Below are 8,595 nucleotides of genomic sequence, written 5' to 3'. Positions count from 1 at the left end.
TCAAGGCCGGCGGCTGCCTGGGCGTCCGAGGCTCTGCCTGGAGACGCCGCTGGGCTGCGGGCTGGCCTGCGGTGGCTTCCCGGGGAGGGCCCAGCCCTGCGGCCTCCCTGGGGCCCCTCGCAGGCACACCTAACCTGGCGGAGTGTCCTGTGGCTGCTGTGACAAATGGCCACACACTTAGTGGCTGCAGACAACACGGGGCTTCTGTCTTGCAGCTCTGGAGATGGAAAATCCGAGAGGGCTCTCCCAGGCCAGGGTAAGGGTACCATCAGGGCTGACCGAGGCCTTCTTTGACCCTTCCCCCTCCCGCCCTGTCTTCAGAGCGCGTCACTCCGACCAGTCCCCACCACCTCGCCTCCTCTGGCCCTGCCCCTCCCGCTCCCTCTCATAGGGGTGCTTGTGATCCCAGCGGCCCCACCAGGTCGCCCACCCCCCCAGCACCCTTAATTCAGCACAAAGTCACTTTGACGACGTGTACTGGGTTGAGCGGTGTCTCCCCAGGTTCATGTCCACCCGGAACTGTGACCTTGTCTGTAGCCAGGGTCTTGGCACACGCGATCAAGAGGAGGTCACACTTGGCTGGGGACCTCAGCTAGTGACCGATGCCTGTAGGAAGAGGGGTTTGGACCTAGATGTGCAAGACCACAGAGCCCAGATGCAGCCAGGCGTGCTGCCACCCTGAGCGAAAGGGAAGGGCTGGGCCAGCGTGGCCCTGCCATAGCGGGGCTTCGGCATCCGGACTGTGCCCTCCTGAGCATCCTTCACCACCGCAGCCCCGGGAGCCTAGCACATTGCGGAAGGGGAAGGCTGCAGGAACTGGGACGTGGCTGCACATGGGGCTCCAGCGCAGACTCAGCTGCCAGGAGAAGCCGGCCCCTCCCTGCCGCAAGCTAAGGGTGCTTAGTTCCCAGGAGCTGGGAGAGACCAGGAGGCTCCCCTGGAGCCTCAGAGGAAGCAGGCCCTGCTGATGCCTTGAGCTCAGACTCGGGCCTCCAGAAGGGGAAGGAACCCAGTTCTGTTCTGAGCCCCTGGTTTGGGGTGACTCTCGACGGCAGCCCTGGGAAAGCGGTGCTCCCTCTCGGCCTGCTGTTCCCGCTTGTCCACACGCTGTGGGCAGCTGGGTTTTCCTGGGGTGCTGGGTGCGCTGCTGAGGCTGTGACTGGAGTCGCAGTAGTGAAGGCAGGCGACCAGGGCAGCGGGGACTCCGGTGGTCAGTCCCCACAGCCGGCCGTTGGTGCAGCAGCGCTGTGCAACTGACGTCTTTGTTCCCATCGTACAGAGGAGACCGAGGTGCGGAGGAGTCCAGGTGCTTGGCTGGGGACCCGAGGCCCCCCAGGGCAGCTGGAGGCTCAGAGCGGGTGCCTCCCTCCTTGCTGGGGCTGGAGGGGAGAGGTCCTGCTGTCCCAGGGTCCCAGGCTGGTGTCCGGCCCAGCACACACCCTGGGGCCATGGCCGCCCTCTCCTGGAGAGTGAGCAGCACCCCAAGGGTTTCACCAGCGACAGGTTAAGAATCTTCCAGAAACACCACTCCCTGGGGCCGAGTCCCAGACTGGCCCCCCAGGAAAGCCTCCTGCCTGTCCAGGCAGAAGGACGACCAGGGCGGCCGCGAGCCAGCGCTGCTTCTCTGACCCTGCTCACACAGCGGCGGAGCCCGAGGGTGGAGAAGCCAGGGGTTCTGGACACAGGCTTGGGCACGTGGGTCGTCCTGACTGAACCATGACGAAGCAACTGAGCAAGGAGTCTCGGAGCATTGCGCAACAGCGCCCTCCTCCCTCTGTGGCTGTGTGTCACACTTCCGTGGTTCCCCGGAGGAGGGAGGGTGCAAAGGAGGAAGCAGGAAGGGTAGCAAGGGGGACCCCGTGCCGGCAGCAGGCTGAGCCTGGGGAGCGAGTGGGGCCGGAACAGCTCCCTCTCCGACGGGAGTCTGCCCTGGTGCCGCCGTCTTCAATGTGATTATGTTCCCATTGCACCTCGTGGTCGGGGGTGGCTGTGCCCTGGCAATCGTGCCCTTTCTCCAGGCAGGAAGGAGGAAGGGGACACCTCATCCTCCCTTTAAGACATCTGGACGACATACCCAGCTCTTCCCCTCACTTCTCTGTGGGCAGAAGTTGGGGCAGGCTGGAGAGGATCATCTTCAAGCCAAGTGATATTTGCTTGTCTAGAGATGAGGAATCTTCCCGCCTTCCGGAAGAAGACAGGAGACTGAGCAGCAGCGAGCAGTGAGCAGTGGCTGTCTGTGTGCCGCGGGCCTGGCTAGGAAGGCAGGCCGGTGTCCTCCGCCTGGGGTGTCGTGGATTGGAGGCCCTCGGGCACTTTTTATCAACTTGTCTTGGCTGAGGAGGAAGGATTCATGAGTGTTCCAGAGTAACTGTTTATATTGCAAAACCATAAAAGCATTTCCATCCTGAGTCCCGAGGCAAAAGTCTCCCTAACTGTTCCAGCACTTTCTGATCAAGAATTCAATAGGATACTCCCCTTCTGACCAGCTAGGCCCCACCCCACCAGTCCCTCTCTAGTTCAGAGTTCACAGTGGGAGCTCAGGAGCCACAGAGGTTCAGAGGGGGAGGGAGGGAGGGAGGGAGGGAGGGAAGGAGAGGGGGGAGACAGGGGGAGACAGAGGGGAAGAGAGGGACAGAGGGAAGGAGAGGAGGGTGGGAGAGGCTCAGCGAACACTCAGCCCGCAGAGGCTGAGACAAATGTGCACATTTCCTCAATAGCCCAGCAACTCCTGGACCCCTCTTCCCAAACTTTGGGGGCCTTGTTTTATTTCAGGTTCCCAGAAATAGACCCTAAGCTGGGGGTTCGAGGCAGGGAGTTTATTCGAGAGGTTCAAGAAATACAGGAAGCAGATGGTCTGTGAAACAGGAGGGAAGAAAGCGGATTATGAAGCCCGTGACCCAGCCCCTCTGAGAGTTGCTCGCCGGTGTACGCAATGTGTACAAGTGTGTACAAATGCAGAGCTGCCCTCGCGGGCCTCCTTTCCAGCCCTGAGAGCCATGGACGACCCCCACGATGGCCCTGTTGGACACAGGAGTCGCCGCCTCTGCCTTTCTGGTTCCTGTCCTCGGCCATACGCCCCCCAACATGGTGCCCCATGACTCTGGACTAAAGCGGTTAGTGGCCAGGGATGCCAAGTGGAGGCCTGGGGCCATCCTGCAGCTGCTGATGTGGCAGGATGCCAGCACAGGAGCCTCCAGTACACGTGTCTGGGGAATAAGACATTGGTGTGAGGACCAGCACCATCGCCCACAGAAGCCACGCGAGAGAGCGAGGGTCAGGAAGACCCGGCCTTGTAGGGAGCAATTACACCTGACCGCCGTGGGCTAAGGCGTGACCCTTCCCTGAGCTCACGGTCCAAGAGAGACTGGATGGAGGGCAGGGAGACTGGCCCCTTCCAGAGTGTCCCCACCAGGCCCGTATGTCCCTTTCTCCAGGCTTGGCTCCGTCTGACCAGAGGGAGTTTCCCTGGTCTCAAACTCCCCGTGTCCTAACCCCTGCCTGTAAAGCGGCAGGGTCCTGTGCTGGGACTCCAGGGTATCTGTCAGTGGCCACCCCCTTCCCAGGGGACATTTAGGGGGCTCTTGCTCCTTTCCCAGCCTGGACTTCCCGAGTCCATGCTGCCTGTGACACATCATTTTATTCCAGTTGAAATGTTAGTTTTTGAAAATTAGATTTGGAGGTTGCAAAGGATGGACAAGATCAAAGCCAAACTGGTGGTTTGCTGGCTGTGAGACAGATGTCGCTGCTCTAATTATTCCCGCATGGCAGCCATTTAGTTAAGTGACCCGTCCAGGGCCAGTAGCCTGGAGGGGCCGAGCTAGGGTTTGAACTGAGCCTGACAGATTCTTGCCAGTGATACCCACCAGGAAGCTGAGGGCTCCGTCTGTCTCTTGGGTGACCCAAGAGCCTGGAAAGCAGTTGTAATTCAGAGAAGTGAGGCTGCAGATGCCCACCCTCAGGAGAGACGGTGGCAAGAGGCAGATGTGACCCTGCCCTCTCCTCCTGGCCACGGGAGGCGGGGCAAGCACTTCTCCAGGCCTCAGTAGCACCGTCTGTGAAACGGGACCGTTTCCAACTCCCGGACTCCTGTAAACGCCACCTGGCCCCGCGTGTTAGCGCCCCCTGCAGTGACATCCCGTCTTCCTTTCTCCGTCTGCACGTTGGGAATGATGTGTGCGCGCAGAGGCATGAGCCCAGTTCCCCTCCCGCCGCAGGGGTTGGGATAAGCTCAGCGGGCGTGGATCCCGCGCCGGTGCCCAGAGCGGCGGCCCGGCTTGCTGCAGTCCGGGGAGGCCGTCTCCCTGTTCCCACTCTCTAGCTCAGCCACTGGGAACTGAGATTTGGTCAATTTGCAAATTCCTGGTGGAAAGTGCTCGGCACCACAGCGGCGCGTAGTAAGCGTTCAACCAACACCATGCCGTGTGGTCACGGTGAGGAAACTGAACGCGCTCAGGCCGGGCGGAGCGTTCCAGCAGCCCCGGCTCCTCGCCCACCCGCCGGGCGCCAGCGCCCGGTGCTCCGGTCCCAGGACCAACCCGCATCCCTCTGCCTTTCCGGCGTCCGGAGTCGGCGGTCCGCACCCTCTGCCCGCGCTGCTGCCGCTGCTCGTCGTGGGAGACCCAGGCGACGCGGTGACTGGAGCCCCGAGAGGTAAGCGTGACTTAGGCTCCTCTCCCCTCCGCAGTCCCGAGGAGCAGCAGGAGCAGCAGTGGCCCGGCAGGGGCCACCCTGAGCGCTCACCGCGCAGGCAGGCGAGGGCTCTCCGCCGGCGCCTCGGAACCGCGCTCGCGGTGTGCCCTTTCACAGACGAAGCAACCGAGGCCCAGTGAGGGCCGCTCGTTCGTCCAGCACCTCGCGATTAGGAAGAGGAGCCCGGGTGGGGGGCCTCTGAGCACAGGTCTGCGCCTGCCGTCCTGCGCCCGCAGTGGGTGTGAGGGGACGGGGAGCTGTTGGCACGGCGTGGCAGGCCCGGGAGTGTGTTCTACCCGGTGTGGAGGGCATTCTCCTCTGCGGTGTGGCGGCCGCAGCCCTTGAGGTTTCATCTGGAACTGACCTGCACGGTGTCCCGTTCTGCCCACAGTCAGATGGAGACACGGAGAGTCGGAGAGTCGGGAGGTGAAATGAGTTCTCCAGGCAGCAGGGCCAGGGCTGGAGCCCAGCTCTGTCTCCAAAGGGCCCCCGGGCGTCCCGCCTGGGGTTGTGTCGGAGTTCCTGCAGTTTTAGGGAGCACATTCCTGGGTCTCGTTTGTCTAGTCGGACCTTCTGCCCAACTCCTCGCGTGGAAGAATGGTGCGGGGCTGAGGGCTGCCGCTTACGCTGTGTAGACCCAGAGCCTCCTGGGCCAAGGGCTGGCTGGTGACAAGCCAGGGAGGGCTTAGCAACGTCTGCTCATCGCAGGCTGACTTAAATTGGGTGTCTTTCAGCCCAGAAGGGGAGTTGGTGCCCTGGCTGGGACGCATCTGGGCGCCTGCGAAGCCCAGCTCACCTCGCAGTGCAGTGGGCTTGTGAGTTTCACTCTGGCCTTTGCAACCTGCGCGCTGGCAGAAGGGAGTGACCTGCCTTCCCCATGTCGGAGCTGGGGTCTGACGGTCAAGACCAGGGTCCCGCAGAGCAAGAGCAGGAGCATGCTGCTGGCCCTACAGACGGCAGCTCTCGCACTGTGCCCTGATCTGCTTCTGCCCTGGCTTGGCCGTCTGCACGCAGGAAAGGAGCGGAGGTGCAGGGCTGTCGCTGATGGGAGTGCCAGGTCCCCACACGCTGCACCTGGCTCCCTCCCGGCAGCACGCCCAGGCAGGAGGTCTCTTGGTTGCCATGTCACAGCTGAGGAAACTGAGGCTCAGGAGGGGAAGTGCTTGCTTAAGATCCCCCAGCCGGGGTGTGGTGCCGTCACCCAGACAGCAGCTGGCTGGCTCCAGAGCCTCTGCTCCTGACCGCTGGTCTCTGCTCCCGTTGAGACACTTCTCTGCCTGCTGCTTGTCCCAACGCTGACCCTGACTTCCACGCGGGTATTTTGTCTGAGAGCTAAAGCAGCTGGAGGGCACACCCGGGGGGAGAAACGAAGAGGGTGGTTTTGATTTTTACAGTCCCTTAAGATGAGAGCAGGAACAGCGATGACGTCTGTGCCAACGCTAGCGGCCGGCACCACGTACTCATGGCAGGCCAGGTGTCCCAGGGTGCTCACGGGTGACCGGGCTGCTCTGTGAGGCGGGCGCTTCTCCACAAGGAGCAAAGGCAGGCTCACGGTGACTAAGGATGTTCCCGTGAGACACAGCCAGGCCTGGGAAGAGCTGTCGCCCTGGCCCGGGGCCTCCGGGGTCTGAAGGAAGGGGCTCACCCAGGACTGGCATGGCGAGGCTTGTGGGGGGTCGAGGTTTCTCGTGCCCTGGGCACTGTTTGACCTGGTGAGGGCCGGGGCTGGAAAGGGACGTGCTGACAGGTACTCAGTGTCCCTGCATGGTCCCTGCCCGTGGGCGCAGGTCCGTGCTGCCTCCCGGGGTCCTGCCTCCGACCGCAGAGACCTGACTTGATGGCGGGGGGCTGGAGTTGGGGCAGGAGAGCTGAGACCTCATAGGGACCCCCACACTCAAACCCTCAGAGACCTTAAGTTAGTATCTGGCCTTTTGTAGGCTGCCTTTGGAAGTTTGGAGGCAGACTCCCCACACTGCCCCCTTGGGCCCTGGGCAGCTGGGCTCTTCTCGGTCAGCCGTGCACCTCACTGTATGCGGGAGGGGGCGCCGAGTCTGCCCGCTCCTGACTCAGGAGGCTTTTTTGTTGAAAAACTTTTTTTTTTTGTAAACTCACTGGTTTTTGATCAATCCCAGATGTGCAAACCCCCATCATTCAAAGAGGTCGATGGCTTGTCAAGAAAGGAAAATGTGACATAGGCATAACTGTATTTCACTTCATCTTCAGTTCACTGAGCTGAGTAGATGCGCGGCCCTTCCCAGGATGCGGACCCAGGGACCCCGTGAAGTCCTAGAGGGAACAATGCTCAGTCCCAGAGCAGGTGGGGTTGGGCAGACCAGGTGAGGGCTGGCAGGGCCAGTCATGTTCTTTTCTTCCTTTTTCTTTGTGTTTCCATGAAAAATAGTTTATGGCAGTAAAATGCACGCGAGCATGAAAGGTGCCACCTGAGCCGGTCGGCAGTGCGTGGTCCCATGCGCCCATGCATCGTGGTGCTGCACAGCCATTAGCGCCGTCCCCTTCTGGAACGTTCTCATCGTCCCAGCGGAAAGCCCATACCTGTGAGCAGTCACCGCCCATTCCCCTTCCTCCCACCACCTGGCACCCACTGCTCTGCCTTCTGTCTCTATGGGTCTGTTTATTTAGACGTTTCACTTCATAGCAGTGGAATTATACAGCACGTGGCTTTTCGTGTCTGGCTTTTCTCACTCAGCCCGATGTTCGTTTCCAAGGCGTCGGTGACTCAGGTTTTTGTTCCTTTTCGTGGCTGACTAATACTCCATCGAGAGGATGGACCACTCCGTGTGTCTCCTTTCAGCCTGCTTCCACCGTGGGCCCCTGTGGATCGTCTGCTGGGAGCACCCTGTGCACAGTCTCGTGTGGGTGTGTGCTCTCCTCAGGTACACGCCTCTGTGGGACTGCAGTCACACGGTCACTTGTGTTTCGCTCACGGACGACTCTGTGGCCTCTTTTCTCGACTTCCTTCTTGAGGAGGCATCGTCCCAGGGTGCCTCGTCTGGACTGTGCGGGGTCGTTGGCCACAGGTGCTGGGCGCGTCGTTGGTGTCGCCGTCCACCCTGGGTCACAGACACAGCAGTCGAGCATCCTCAGATGTTGCCTGGGGCCGCTGTGCCCTGTGCCGCACGCCGCACACTTGTGGGGACTCTGGGTGGACACCCCCTCTCGAGGCTGGGAGGACAGCACGGTCGGCCCGAGGCAGACTTCTCTGGTGATCCGAGTTCTGTGTTGACTTCCACGAAAACCACAGACTCCGAGAGAAAAAACCCTAACGAGGATTACGCAACTTCTGGACCATCATTTAAAAAATACTATAAATTACGAAATCCCACATTTTCGATCCCAGTTTCTGGAACGTGTCCCATTTCGAGTACAGAGTAGCAATATTCCAGGGGAGGGAAGAACTATGTTTCCATTTTGCCCCTGCCCTGCCCCCAGTTCTGGCTGGAACAGCCCTGGCACTCTTGAGGGCTGGGAGCTGGCATCTAGCTTGTACTTTCTGAGACTGACCTGAGCAGAGCAGCAGCAGGCCTCACTGCCAGGGAAGCGGAGGGAGGGTGGCGGGAGCGGCGAGGGCGGCTGGGGACGGGCCATGTGCACCAACGGTGTGGCGGGGGAGGACCCGCGGCGCTGGAGAGTGGCGTGAGTCAGGCGTGGCAGGATCTAGGGGCCAGGCTCAGAGTGGCGAGGGTGGCTGGGGACGGGCCGTGTGCAACGGTGTGGCGGGGGAGGACCCGCGGTGCTGGAGAGTGGCATGAGTCAGGCGTGGCAGGATCTAGGGGCCAGGCTGGGGGTGGCGAGGGTCTGACCTGCAGGTGTGGTGGACTGGACCACTAACGGGTGCCACTAGTGGGAGGCTCACACAGGAGGTGACACAGTGGCATCTGCAGGTGC

The 8,595-nt window shown here is 61.4% G+C and overlaps 1 protein-coding gene across 1 annotated transcript in view; it reads left to right on the top strand.

Moving 5' to 3' along the window:
- Positions 1–4,540: 4,540 nt before the first annotated feature.
- CRISPLD2 (cysteine rich secretory protein LCCL domain containing 2) overlaps positions 4,541–8,595 on the top strand; it is a 56,050-nt gene continuing 51,995 nt past the window's right edge. The window contains exon 1 of the mRNA XM_027773444.1: positions 4,541–4,650. The gene's annotated coding sequence lies outside the window, so the exon portion shown is untranslated. The remainder of the gene's footprint in view (positions 4,651–8,595) is intronic.

Source organism: Tupaia chinensis, unplaced genomic scaffold (assembly GCF_000334495.1).
Source record: "Tupaia chinensis unplaced genomic scaffold, TupChi_1.0 Scaffold000355_1, whole genome shotgun sequence".
NCBI classification, from domain to species: Eukaryota; Metazoa; Chordata; class Mammalia; order Scandentia; family Tupaiidae; genus Tupaia; species Tupaia belangeri.
Note: the sequence above shows the minus strand (reverse complement) of the source record. Positions and strands in the feature narration are given on the sequence as shown.